We start from the raw sequence: 15,350 nt of genomic DNA on the forward strand, positions 1-15,350 counted from the left end.
AATCCTTGAGGGGGCCACTTAGGGATCTGGGGCAAAATCAGTACTTGGTCCTGCTAGTGATGGCAGGGGGCTGGACTCGATGACCTTTCAGGGTCCCTTCCAGTTCTATGAGATAGGTATTATAAGTTACATGGGTTAATGACAGTATCTGGGACTACACTGAAGCTGAAGACTGGGATCTAGAACTACATGAAGGTTGAAGACTGGAACTAGAAAAGGAGATAATCAAATAGTATATAGGACCAGAAGCAGGCCCTAGGCCTTTCAAATCTGGAAAGATTTAATGACAAATCTGCTTTCTCCGACACAGTTTTAAAACTAGCAGGCTAATGCAGTGTTTACAGCCATAGTAGTATCTTTTAAAAAACCCAGTTATCTGTACATTATAAAATTGTACAGTAATGCAAGTCTCAACAGCCATTGCGATTTCAATTAACTTGTTTATACAACGTCCACGGGCAGGTCACTGGATTTCTCAAGAGTTTGTCCTCCTCTACCAGGGACGAGGTTTTCAGAAGGACAAGGTATGACCTAGAAAGTTGAAAGACAACTCACTCAATGGGAGGTTTGGCATTTATGAATTAAAATATCTGAGATCTTAAAACCTTACTAAGTTAGAGCAGTGCAACCACAACCACCACAATGCCATTTCATGAAATGTGTGGGAAGAATTTGGCCCATAGTTTTTATGATGACAAAAGCAAAAAGAGTACAAACTTTCTCTATTTTCCTTTAAAAAACTAGAAAACTCAATTTTTGTACATACTTTGGTAATCCTGCCCATCTGCACTGAGCTCTCAAAGGCTCCTATCACATACATTAATCATAAAACAAATCAAGAACTAAGATCAACTTCTTCAAGCAGTCAGTTATATATTGGTGTTACTTTTCTGACAAAGCGAAGAAGAGTCCTTGGCACCTTATAGACTAACAGATGTATTGGAGCATGAGCTTTCATGGGTGAATACCCACTTCATCAGATGAATGTGATGAAGTGGGTATTCACCCACAAAAGCTTATGCTCCAATACATCTGTTAGTCTATAAGGTGCCAAGGACTCTTCTTCGCTTTGTCAGAAAAGTAACACCAATATATAACTGACTGCTTGAAGAAGTTGATCTTAGTTCTTGATTTGTTTTATGATTAATGTATGTGATAGGAGCCTTTGAGAGCTCAGTGCAGATGGGCAGGATTACCAAAGTATGTACAAAAATTGAGTTTTCTAGTTTTTTAAAGGAAAATAGAGAAAGTTTGTACTCTTTTTGCTTTTGTCATCATAAAAACTATGGGCCAAATTCTTCCCACACATTTCATGAAATGGCATTGTGGTGGTTGTGGTTGCACTGCTCTAACTTAGTAAGGTTTTAAGATCTCAGATATTTTAATTCATAAATGCCAAACCTCCCATTGAGTGAGTTGTCTTTCAACTTTCTAGGTCATACCTTGTCCTTCTGAAAACCTCGTCCCTGGTAGAGGAGGACAAACTCTTGAGAAATCCAGTGACCTGCCCGTGGACGTTGTATAAACAAGTTAATTGAAATCGCAATGGCTGTTGAGACTTGCATTACTGTACAATTTTATAATGTACAGATAACTGGGTTTTTTAAAAGATACTACTATGGCTGTAAACACTGCATTAGCCTGCTAGTTTTAAAACTGTGTCGGAGAAAGCAGATTTGTCATTAAATCTTTCCAGATTTGAAAGGCCTAGGGCCTGCTTCTGGTCCTATATACTATTTGATTATCTCCTTTTCTAGTTCCAGTCTTCAACCTTCATGTAGTTCTAGATCCCAGTCTTCAGCTTCAGTGTAGTCCCAGATACTGTCATTAACCCATGTAACTTATAATACCTATCTCATAGAACTGGAAGGGACCCTGAAAGGTCATCGAGTCCAGCCCCCTGCCATCACTAGCAGGACCAAGTACTGATTTTGCCCCAGATCCCTAAGTGGCCCCCTCAAGGATTGAACTCACAACTCTGGGTTAACAGGCCAATGTATCCCCAGTGGATACGTACAGCCTTTAGTTCTGGGAGTGCAGTCCCTTACTCTCCCACTGAGGAGGAGTAAAAGCAGAGGATCTGCAAATTTTCTAGCCTCAATCTAGCTTTATTTTGCTGCTCCAGAATTCACAGGGCATATGGAGATCTGGGCTTTTGTGATCAGGTCCAATAAGAAACTGAAGACAAATACCAGAAGTCAAAACCTGCTGTTTTAAAAAGTTACCTATATATCTATTGCTCAGTAAACCAGGATGGAGGGGTGGGGTAGAGTATTAGATGCTTACTAATCTTAATGTTCTTTTCAAATAAAATACTTCCATCTATGCAATTAGAAATTCAAACAAGCTTTGCAGTATATCTACTTATCCACACAGCCTGTTAGGAATCTGTGATTATTTGAGGCAATATTGGTCTATTGTAGTGAGATCCTGTGAGTTTTTGGAGTTTCTTTAGTTTAATTGCAATACATTATGACCTTTCCACCAACATATTGTGAGAAGTGTCCCCTAACTGAAATATAAAATTAATTGACAATGTATGACTTGATCCCTATCCACTCTGTTATCATTCTATAATTTGTTTGGCTATTTCATGTATATATCTTTTGATAGTTTTGTAAGTCACAGTGATGGGAAAATACTTGAATTGTCCTAACACTGTAGAGGAGTTATTTTATTATGTTTCATTGTATTTATAGACATTTCTATGGTGCCTGTCACCATAGTATCAGGTTGCCATTGAAATCTAGAAATGGAGCCCCATTTTTTATCTCTGAGATTCGGAATGAATACCATCCTCCAGAGTTACCTAACATGGAAGAGTACAGAAGAATGTGCTCCTGGAGCTCTATTCTTCTTAATACGTATGTGTAACTTCCATTATAATGTAAATATAAGTAGCATGCCCATATTGGGAAGTTGAATAGACTTCCCATAGCTCAGTCAAAGCTCACCATTGTTGTTCATGCTTTCTGCAGCAAGAAGAGTGGCTGGGAGACTGTATTAGTCTAAACATTCCAGCTGTTTGATCTACATGCTGGGAAAAATGCCATCCATTATCCAGTGAATGGAAATTGGTAATTTGTTAATTTAATTTGTATATACAATGTGTAATGACAAATACTGTAGTTATTCTTCTGTTTGCATTGATTATTCCAAATGAAAATGTTTTGGGAAATGACATAATGTAGAATTGTCTATAGTTTCCAAATGCTTTGTGCCCAGTCAAAATAATCACTCTAGAAAAGACTGTAATAAATAGTTCCAATGAAAGATTAAATACTGGAGAGCTAATTCTCTCATAAATGACTTCCAGCAAGATAGTAACCAAAAGGATGGCTGGCTGTGAGGGTGCTGGGTATTTTACTGACATCTTTAAAGTAAAACAAGTGTTTTATAAGGAGAGATTGGCCAAAATGAGGTGTTGCATTATAAGTGCTATGATTACGATGGCTTCAGATGTAATTTCTGCTGCACAGACACTAATAAGAATCCTTTAGTTTGTGCTACAATTTCTTTCAAGCCACAAGGCCTCCTCTCTAAATATGGACATAAAAAAAAATCCCCAAAACAGATTTTTATTTTCTGTTTCCAGAAATTTCAGGTAGAGTGAAAGGGTGAAATCTTTGTCTCATTGACGTCAATAGAGTTTCGCCATTGAGTTCAGTGGGGCTAGGATTTCACCCAAAGTACCTTAAATATCATATCTTAAAAGTTGTTTGCAGAATTGTTGTAGCCATATTGATCCCAGGATATTAGAGAGACAAGGTGGGTGAGGTAAGCTACACAGAACCCAGACCTGAAGAAGAGCTCCGTGTATCTCTTTTTCAGGTTTGGGCTAGACATCAAAGAAGAATTCTGTGAACTTGAAAGCTTCTCTTTCACCAGCAGAAGTTGGTCCAATAAAAGATTTTACCTCACTCATCTTGTCTCTCTCAATCTGAATGAGAAAGTTGTTTGGATTTTGATTTCAGCATCTAATTTTGTTTTCACCGAATTTAAAAAAGGCTACTTTTTTAGTGAGCCCCATGGTCTTGGGTGCACTCCTCTGGGACTATCGTGTTTAAATCCCACTCTTTAGAGTTGTTTAGGAAATGATTTTTGTTTCCAAGTCAAATTTTGATGATAACAAAAAAGTTTTCATTTTTATTGACATTTTTCTTCAAAAATTTTCAGTTTTTTTGTTGAAGAATCAAAAGACTGAGAACAGGGAAAAATTGTCAAACCTGGTTTCCAGCAGAAAAATATTAGACTTTTTCCATAAATATTTGTTTTGATGAAGAATCTGTTTTTGTTGAAAAAATGTTTGAAATGAAAAATTTGTCATCTGTACCACTCTTTCCATTTCTGTGCTGACATCAGTAATGCTTGTGCAGAAGACTATTTTGATACGACAAGATGTTATAAAGTTGCAGTTAGTATTTGGCTAAAAAAGGGAAAAGACATAGGCAAGTATTAAGTTTTAGAAGTTTCATGTCTCTTGGGCAATATTATAAACCATGAGTATTAAAAATCAAGGTGGATTTGATTTAAATCAAATTGATTTAAATCACTAGAAAGGAAGATTCAGTTTAATCATAGTTTTCTAAATAAAAGTGCATCTTGTTGGTTGTTATAACCTTAATAAATATTCTTCACCATTTAGAGATGTAGATTTCGTTTTTAGAAGATACACACTATACATTTTTAAAGTGATTTATTTTGAAAACTTTTCAGATTAGTTTTACAGCTATATCAGAAAATGAATGACTGTTTGGTTATTTCATTTACCAAAGGTAATTGAAGCAGATATTTATGAAGTAATTGGGAGATGAAACTATCTCCAGTTCAACAGGTTAATCATTAATATTTGGAGGATTTTCTTGCCATGATGTATTAGGAGGAGAACATCGCCAGACCGACATTTAACTAAAACAACGTTAAGTATTCTGGATTTTTTTCTTCAACAGCAAACATATAATATTTTAACAAACCAACCATATGTCTCTCGCTTCTCACATTTATCGCCAGACTTCTTCTCCTTGTCCAGATCTATTCCTCCCCAACTGTCTTCTGTTCATTGAACTTTTTGAAATTTTTCACTTTTAGAGAGAGGTAAGGGATTGACTCTGCACACAAATTTGCAGAGTTGAGGTCTGTTATTTCTCACCTCTCTGTATTTATTTATTTATTTAAAAACATTTTTGCTGTTAACAAGCATGTTACCTCTGGAGACACAAATCCACAGTTTGAGAACTGCAAAACGAAGCATCTCTGATGGTATCTTCTAGACTAAGCACTGAGTCCCATTGGGTGGATAAAAGATTAACCTAAATAATCTATACAGAAGCCTGTGGAACCCCATAAGATTGGGACCCTAATACATGTACTAGTGGAACTCATGTACAAAACTTTTCTTGAACATTACATGAATATATTGTCTCATACTATAAAATTAGAATTTATAATCCCTATTCCATGATGAGATATCTTTGAGCTATAACGTATCTTAATTAAAGCTATCTTTAGATAGTTTTTTTCCTCAAAAAGCATTTTGTTAAAAAAAATTGATTTTTTTTAAATCACTGATTTTTATCCACCCTGTTAAAAATAAATAAAATATGTGGCAATGCACTTTTAAAACCACACATCCCCTAACTCTGTAGCTCCTGAGTATTTCAGTGCTGAATTGTACTGTAGCTATCCATTTTCAGCACTTTGGTGGTAAACCTGGGCACCTCCATGAGACGAGCAGACACCATCAAGTTGCACTGAAATTTCTGAACTTTTCAATAGAAGGTAGTTTGTTGTATCGCAGCAAAATAAGAACTCCTCCCTAATAACCCTTCCCCCTTTTTTTTTGCTAGCTAATCCCCTTCTTTTTGTGTTGAGTGGTTAATTTGATAGCATATTTATTTGTGAGCCTGACCATTATTGCACATACTTGCATTGCAAAGTGCTGGTGGAAGGATGGCCCGTTTTACAGGCTGTGGGTATTTGGGAGGCAAAAAAGAAGAAAAGTGGAATGCCATTTACGTATGAAGGGTTCTCACCAGAAATATTGGAAAACCTAGCAATACAGCCACTTGTTACGTCCACATGGACACTTGAAACACAAGCAGACCTCTGTTTGCATCAGTAACTCTGAAAGGTCCTTCTGTGGCACTATTGTGTGCTTCTGATGAGGAAAGAATTTTAAACCAATGAGGATTTAGCATCCATTGTGCAGCTGTGATGCATGCTAACTCATTTGAAGTACAAATATCCTTGGCGGCCACCTGCTTTTCAGGGTGATGCTGAGGAAGAGGATAGAACTAAAAGATTCAGGGAAGAATAGCCTCATGCTCTTAAAGGCCAGTAATATCGTCAGACTTTTGGAAAGGGGTCACTAATGACAAATACCTTTGTGCTGTTGTCGTCGTAAATACTCAAAAGGGATGAAGAACCTCTGAAAAGGAGGTAATGAATGTACTCAGGAGTGATAGGTTTTCAAAGGCTAAATGAGTTCAAGACTGCCAACTTCAACTAATCATCCCTGATGGCGAACTGGAGGCCTTCCCTAAGCAACTCCTTCACTCTTCAGAGCTGAAAAGATGCCAAAATCAAAAGGTTTTCAAGTTGTTATTCAAATAGAAAAATATAAATAATCCTTTGGAGATTGAGGAGGTGAAAAACTCAGCCCAGCTGTATGCAGTTGAATAGTGTTTCTGCAGCAGGCTCTCAGTTGCACCATGCTAGCTAATTTTTTAAGAGGTTTGAGAAGTTTACTGTTGCCTTTCTCTGTGCACATACGCACATGTATGTTTATAGATGACTCACATTCACAGAGAGGTAGATGCAGGCTTTGCTGCAGCTGTTAGCTGAGGGGGGGGGGGTAATCAAACACTGTTATCATTCCCTAAACTTTTGAGATATTGCTGTGAGAACAAAATGAAAACCAAGTAACGCTTCTGTAGAATTTTAGTATTTTTCCGAAGTTTTATGACTGAAAATACCATACTGAGAAAAATGCACAGGCTGTGAAATAATCCCCTGGTGAATACTTACAGCATGGTATATAAAGTGCATGTTTGTTGTTCTCTTTGTGTTAAGACTGTTTTTCCTAAATATTAACACAATAAATTTAGTGGTAATTCCATGCCTGAGGATGAGCCATGCCGGGAATCAGTGTACAATAGCTAATTGTAAACCTAAGCATCTTAAATACATAATGTAATGAAAGTCTTTTCTTCTTTAAGTGATGTATCAAGGAATTTGTTTATATTATTTCATATTCAAGAATGTTAGTATTCTTTTCTGTCTGTTTGTGTTGGGAGCTGTCTAATTAGGATTTTTCCTCACTTGTGAACTGTGTGGCATCTTTGAACTTTGGAAACATTTTAAATTCCTGTAGTTGGATCTATTGTCGAGTAGATATATGGGGAATATCAGTATCCCACATAAAGGGAAATAGGCAGTAAAGCAGAAAACTGAGTAGAGGAAGAAATTCAGTCGTAACCCATTCTTGAGATCACCATGTTATTTAAATACACATTGACGCTCTTTTCAAGTTGAGTAGATATGCATAATATCTGGGAGTAATTGTTCCTGGGAAGCTTGGTTATAAAATGAAATATCTTTGGCATTTAAGAATTATAGTACATATTTCCTTTTTGCTGTAATATGTGGTCTACAAATACAACCAATCAGATTTCTTCTCTGAGGAGTTCTCTCTCATCAGAAGGCTCCCACAGTGTGTTTTCCTCTGCTGTGCAAGTTCAGCAGGCAGGACCAGACCAATCCATCATCTGGAATTGGGGTTGGCTCCACTTTCTCTGAAACTCCCCAATTTATTTTGCCTCTGGGTTGAAGGAGGGTTTTTGTATGCTCAGTAGTTCAATGAAAGCAGGAACTCTAAATTAATGAAAATGATAGTGAAGCAAGGCATAACAAGAATCAATGACTGTAAGTTAAACTCAGCCATATTCAGATTAGGAATAGGGCACACCTTTTTAACAGTGAGGGTAATTAACCATTGTAACAAATGACCAGGTGAAGAGGTAGATTCTCTATTTCTTGAAGTCTTCAAATCAAGATTGTATGCCTTTCTAAAAAAAATATATATGCTTTAGCCAAACCCTAGTTATTAGGCTCAATATAGGAGAAACTGTGTGAAATTCTATGACCTGTGTTATACCGAAGATCAGACTAGATGATGAAATGGTCGTTTCTGGCCTAAAGTCTATGAAATATGAAAGTATAATGTATGCTTAATGTGCAGAATGACATATATAAATTTTAAATAAAATCTTCTAACTAGAAGTATCTCACTTGGTTGCCATCTTATGATTATGATCAATATTCATTCAAATATCAAATAGTTTAAGTAAATATCCATATTTATTTTATAATTAAAGTGAGTTTTTTATTATCAAATTCTGATATTATTATCACTTGATGATTACCTGTTCATTACCTCTGAAGCACCTGGCATTGACCACTGTCAGAAGACAGGATGCTGGGCTAGATGAACCTTTGGCCATTCTTATGAAATCCTAGGAACCATGTCATCAGTTTTGGAGGTTGTCTCTCTTCTCCATTCAGTTTACAATAGTTTTTCCCGTCAATAAAGGATCCTTCCTTTAAGTAGGCTTTGTCTCATTAGTAAGTCTAACATACAAGCAAAGAACAAGTCTGGAGATTATGAGGAAGGGAAATATACTAATATATCTGTATTATGTAATTGACAGTATAAAAACTATTTTACCACAGGACACTCATCTTGCATCTTTTCACTTCAGTTCAGGAAATCATTCTTTCATAAATGATTTTATTAAGATAAGGGAGAACCTATAAACTCATCTTAAATAAACATGGCAAACCTTCAAAGGTTTGGAAATGTACATCTTGATTTAGATAAGAATCCCAAAATTTAGGTATATATTCTTAAACTGTGGGGATCTCCTGCCTCCCATTTCAGGCCCAGACCTCGATTAACTTTTAGACCACACTCATGTAAGGATATACTGTAGAATCTAATTCCTGGCTTCCTCAGACGTCTGGAATGGAAGGAGGAAGTCTGAGGTCAAGGAGAAGCCCAGATTGGTCTAGGTGCGAGTTGAAAATGGAACATGTTGAGGTTGGAGAATTTGCTTTCCTTAACTACATCAATCCCAAATATTAAAAACAAAGAAAGGGATGGGGAACCTGGTTACTAGGAAGGGATAAAAGTAGACTCAATTCCTAAAAATAGCCTCATGTAAGGGTAAAATCAGCTGGCTGCTTCTCTGTTCTTCCAAGTTACTTCATTACTTTATCCTGTCCCGTTTTCATCTGAAATAACATTAGCTTGAATGTTAAGATGTTGATAAATAAGTATTAACAAGGTGTGAACACCATGATTGATGATATTCACTCCGCTTAATGTGGAGTTCTCTATGGGAAAGGGCGGTCACCAGACAAAGGATGCACTGGGGAAGTATTACCATTAGCCCATAAAAATACTGATCACATTAACAGTAGATTGACATAGGATATTTTCCCAGTAAAATATCAGAACACATTTTGTATAGATTATCAAAGTGAATTGACACACAAAACACTTATATTACTGATGCAAAAATAACTGCTCCAAGAGTGAATTGATTTAAATCAAAGTGATTTAAATCACCTTTTTCTCATCAGGATTTAAATCAACAGAGAGTAAACCTGGATTTAAATAATCAATTTAAATCATATTTTTCAGTTGTACTTTTTAGTTATATTCCTAAGGAAAGGTTGATTATCATTGGTTGGTAGCCATTTAAAAAAGGTGATTTGCAACGATACGATATCCGTATTTGGTCCAAGAAAAGAGATTATCTTGCCCAGCTTGTCTCTTTAATGTCCTAGGATCAACACAACCACAGCAACACTGCAAACACACATTTATTTAAGCAATCGTGTAGTTTTACTTGCATTTATTCAGATTATTAATTTTTACACATTTTATTATGATAGAAAATGGCAAATGATAAGTTTCTTATTTACAAGATCAGTTATTCTTTTACTTGTGGTTTGTGTCAAACTCTGTCTGGTTGGATATTCAAATTCAATTGAAATGCACAAAAACAGCATTTTAGGCATTAAGTTTCTTTAGGGAAAAGCCCAGTCATTTAAAAACAAGTATGTATAAAATAGTGATTGTTTGCTGTGTTGTCTTTCTGCTGCTATTCAGTGAAAGCTTAATGAAGCTGATGTGTTGCTATTTTTATCTCATGTCCGGGAGGGGTGAAGTTATGTAGAATACAGTTGAATTATAAAATTAATTTCCTGTTTAGCTAAGGTAATGGTTTGGTGTCCTATTTCTTTTTCTTTCCTTCCCCCAAAGAGCCATTTTGCCATTCCTGTCAGTGCCTATGGTAGTGTGGATGGGTGCACACACAGCCCAAATAATCTTTTCCAATGTGCTGGAAAAAAGAGCCCTCATTTTTCACTGATGCTACTCACATAGTGGATAGTTAAACATAGTCAACCTTCAGTGAAACCTCTAAAATACAGAGAGGTAGCCAAAGGAAAGTGGAGAAGACAAATATGAAGGGATATTTTAGCTAAACTTTCTCAGTATGATTTTCCCCTAACTTTGCCCAGTTTATGATGCATTTTTATGACATCATTCAGCCTGGGTTTGATATTAAATGTGGTTCATGTATGGATTTTGATATTAATAAAGCCGGCCAGCAAATAACATCAGGCATTTTGAGCCTGATCCAAAGCCCACTGAAACCAATGACAGTCTTTCCACTGACTTCAGTGGGCTGTGGATCAGATCTTTATCTGGGAAAGAGGTTGGGAAGAATTTTTGCAACACTGATTATAGAGAAAAGTTACAAAGACCAAACAAGCCAAGAGTGGCTTATAGGCTGTCAGGACCTATGGGTGATGAATGATTTATCACGTTCAATCCACTTGAAAGTCTAAGCTAATACAGATGGAAATTATCCTTTTTTTGCAAACATAAAGCTCTGTCCCTCTTTCTTTTTATCATTCCAAGATATGTGCAACATTGATGCTTCCGAACATTTAGGTTCCCCCTTTCCACTACCACCCTGTTTCTTTTGTTACTGTGTTTTGAATTTTTAAGGCCCATAGAACCTGCAGAGTGCAGGCATACATGCACATGCTTAACTTTCCTCATTTGAGTAGTCCCATTAAAATCAGTAACTCTGGCAGTGTAAAGGTGTCTTAAAGTAGGTTCAAAATACAAAGTGGGTATAAATTGCCTTTCCACACACTTTAAGCACTTCACCACACTCCATATGCTTCCATAGTAGTATAAAAGAATCTTAGTGTAAATGAAAATCAGATGTCAGCACCCTGACACACTAAAGGTTTTCGAAAAGATTTTGCCGCAGGCAAAAGAAGACATTTCCTCTTGTGATCAGATATTCACTGGATGCATTAGTGTACTCTTGCACTGGAGGAAATAGTAGTAACTTTTTTGTGATATGTCTACACTACGAAATTAAGTCTAATTTATAGAAGTTGATTTTTTAGGAAGCAATTTTATACAGTCGATTGTGTGTCCCTCCACTAAGCACATTAAGTTGGCGGAGTGCGTCCACAGTACCATGGCTAGTGTCGACTTTTGGAGCGTTGCACTCTGGGTAGCTATCCCACAGTTCCCACAGTCTCTGCTGTCCATTGGAATTCTGAATTGAGTTCCCAGTGCCTGATGGGGCAAAAACGTTGTGGGTGGTTTTGGGTACAGGTTGTCAGTCACCCCTCCCTCCATGAAAGCAATGGCAGACAATCGTTTTGCACCTTTTTTCCGTTCGGGCGCCATACTGCTTTCAGCAGACGGTGCAGTAGGACTGCTAACCGTCGTTATCAAACAACTGCTTCCGCTGCCACTCTGCTCTCCTGGTGCCATGAATCCACCTCGCAGGTCCTCTCATCATTCTCAATAAATATCTATTCTTGTGGCATCAGCTGCAACTCTGCTGTCCTGCTCTTGTCTCGCCATACCATGGCAAGCATGCAGCCCACTCAGCTCAGCCAATGAACACTGCCGCTGTTGTGTCCTGGCAGCAGATGGTGCAGTAGGTCTGCAAAACTGGTCTTCCAACCATCGTTTTTGCTGCCACTCTGCTCTCCTACTCTTGTCTCGATCGATAGCGAATTTCTCCATGTTGGCTGTCATGGGCTTCTGCTTCCGCTGCAACTCTGCTTTACTGTGCTCATGAATCCACCTTGTAGGTCCTCTCGTCGTTCTCTGTAAATATCTATTCCAACATCCACTGCTTCCGCTGCAACTCTGCTCTCCTACTCGCCTTCAGATGCCATACCACAGCAAGCATGGAGCCCACGCAGATCACCGCAGCAATTATGAGCATTGTGAACACCTTGCACAATATCCTGCAGTATGTGCAGAGCCAGACCCTGCAAAAGCAGGCGAGGAGGTGACAGCACCGCGGTGATGAGGAAATGGACACAGACTTCTCTCAAAGTGCGGGCCCCGGCAGTTTGGATATCCTGGTGGCAATGGGGCAGGCTTATCCCTTGGAACACTGATTGTGGGCCCGGGAAACAAGCACAGACTGGTGGGACCGCATAGTGTTGCAGATGATTCCCAGTGGCTCCGAAACTTTCACATGCGTAAGGGCACTTTCACGGAACTTTGACTTGCTTTCCCTTACCCTGAAGTGCAAGAAGACCAAGATGAGAGCAGCCCTCACAGTTCACAAGCGAGTGGTGATAGCTCTCTGGAAGCTTGCAATGCCAGACAGCTACTGGTCACTTGGAAATCAATTTGGAGTGGGCAAATCTACTGTAGGGGCTGCTGTGATCCAACCAGCCAATGCAATCACTGAGCTGCTGCTATCAAGGGTAGTGACTCTGGGAAATGTGCAGGTCATAGTGGATGGCTTTGCTGCAGTGGGATTCCCTAACTGTGCTGGGGCGATAGATGGAACGCATATCCCTGTCTTGGAACCGGAATTTCTTGGCAGCCAGTACATAAATCGAAAGGCGTACTTTTCAATGGTGCTGCAAGCTCTGGTGGATCACAAGGGACATTTCACCAACATCAACATGGGCTGGCCTGGAAAGGTACATGGTGCTCGCAACTTCAGGAACTCCGGTCTGTCTGAACAGCTGCAGCTAGGGATTTACTTTCCAGACCAGAAAATAACTGATGGGGATATTGAAATGCCTATAATTATTCTTGTGGACCTAGCCTACCCCTTAATGCTCTGGCTCATGAAGCCATACATAGGCAGCCTGGACAGTAGTCAGGAGCTGTTCAACTATAGGCTGAGAAAGTGCAGAATGGTGGTAGAATGTGCATTTGGACGTTTAAAGGGACGCTGGCGCAGTTTACCGACTTGTTTAGACCTCAGAGAAACCAATATTCCCATTGTTATTACTGCTTGCTGTGTGCTCCACAATATCTGTGAGAGTAAGGGGGAGATGTTTATGGCAGGGTGGGAGGTTGAGGCAAATCGCCTGGCTGTTGATTATGCATAGTCAGACTCCAGGGCGGTTAGAAGAGCACAGCAGGATGTGCTGTGCATCAGAGAAGCTTTGAAAACCAGTTTCATCACTGGCCAGGCTATGGTGTGAAAGTTTGTTTGTTTCTCCTTGATGAAAAATCACCCCCTTGGTTCACTTTACTTCCCTGTAAGCCAACCGAGACCTCCCCTCTTCGATCACCGCTTGCAGAGGCAATAAAGTCATTGTTGTTTCAAATTCATGCATTCTTTATTAATTCATCACACAAATAAGGGGATAACTGCCAAGGTAGCCCCAGAGAGGTGGGGGAGGAGGAATGCACCGGGTGGGGTGGAGGAGGAGGCTACACTGCACTTATTGAATGTCAGCCTTCTGTTGCTTGGACAGTCCTCTGGGGTGGAGTGGTTGGGTGCCCAGGAACACACACACCCCTGCACGTGTTCTTGGGCATCTGGTGAGGAGGATATGGAACTTGAGAAGGAGGGTGGTCGGTTACACAGGGCTGAAGTGGTGGTTTGTGCTCCTGCTGCCTTTTCCTGCAGCTCAATCATATGCTGGAGCATATCGGTTTGATCCTCCAGTAGCCTCAGCATTGCATCCTGCCTCCTCTCATCACGTTGCCGCCACCTCTCCTCATGCTCCCGCCACCTGTCCTCTTGCACGTTCCTCCTGTTCTCACATAAATTTTGTGCTTTCCTGAACTCTGACATTGTCTGGCTCCACGCATTTTGCTGAGCTCTTTCAGTGCGGGAGGACTGCATGAGCTCAGAGAATATTTCATCGCGAGTGTGTTTTTTTCCACCTCCTTATCTGTGCTAGCCTCTGGAATGGAGATGATAGGGGGAGCATTGAAACATTTGCAACTGCAGGAGGGGAAAAAAGTGAGAGTAGTATTTAAAAAGACACCTTTTTTTAGAGAACAATGGGTAGACTCTTTCACGGTGAACCAAGATGTTAACATTACATAGCACACGTGCTTTCAGAACAAGGTCGCATTTTGCCTCTGAATGTCCCCTTAATAAAAGTCCCCTGTTTCAACCAAGTGACCATGAATGATATCACTCTCCTGAGGATGACACAGAGAGATGAAGAACAGATGCTGCTTGAATGAATTCCAGTAGCTGTACTGGCCGCGAATGCATCCCAAGTCTTCAGGGCAAATTAATCATTAAACATGCTTGCTTTTAAACCATGTATTATATTTACAAAGGTACACTCACCAGAGATGCCTTCTCTGCCTTCAAGGGCCGGGAGCCTGCCTTGGGATGGTTCGGAGGGTATTGTCTCCAGGGTGATGAACAGTTCCTGGCTGTCAGGGAGAACACTTTCTCCACTTGCCTGCTCTGCGCTACCCTCCTCCTCCTCCTCGTCTTCTTCCTCGTCCACGAAATCCTCATCCCTGTTGCTTGAGACTCCTCCCTTGCAGGAGACCATGAACAGGGGTGGGGTAGTGCTGGGGGCACCCCTAGAATTGCATGCATCTCATCATAGAAGCAGCATGTCTGGGGGTCTGACCAGGAGCAGCCGTTTGCCTCTCTGTTTTTTTGGCAGGCTTGCCTGAGCTCCTTAAGTTTCACGTGGCACTGCTGTGGGTCCCTGTTATTGCCTCTGCCCTTCATGCCCTTGGAGATTTTTTCAAATGTTTTGGCATTTTGTATTTTGGAACGGAGTTCTGATAGCATGGATTCGTCTTCTCATACAGCTGTCAGATCCAGTACCTCCCATTCGGTCCATGCTGGAGATCTTTTGCGATTCTGGGACTCCGTGGTCACCTGTGCTGATGAGCTCTGCATGGTCAACTGTGCTGATCAGCTCACCATGGTGGCCAGACAGAAAATGAAATTTTCAAAAGTTCATGGGGCTTTTCCTGTCTACCTGGCCAATGCATCTGAGTTGAGAGT

General features: G+C 39.7%; 1 protein-coding gene across 2 annotated transcripts in view; it reads left to right on the plus strand.

Moving 5' to 3' along the window:
• Positions 1–15,350, plus strand: part of THSD4 (thrombospondin type 1 domain containing 4) — a 610,875-nt gene that overhangs the window by 400,843 nt on the left and 194,682 nt on the right. The gene's annotated exons all lie outside the window — the stretch shown is intronic.

This window comes from Chelonoidis abingdonii, chromosome 9 (genome assembly GCF_003597395.2).
Source record: "Chelonoidis abingdonii isolate Lonesome George chromosome 9, CheloAbing_2.0, whole genome shotgun sequence".
NCBI classification, from domain to species: Eukaryota; Metazoa; Chordata; order Testudines; family Testudinidae; genus Chelonoidis; species Chelonoidis abingdonii.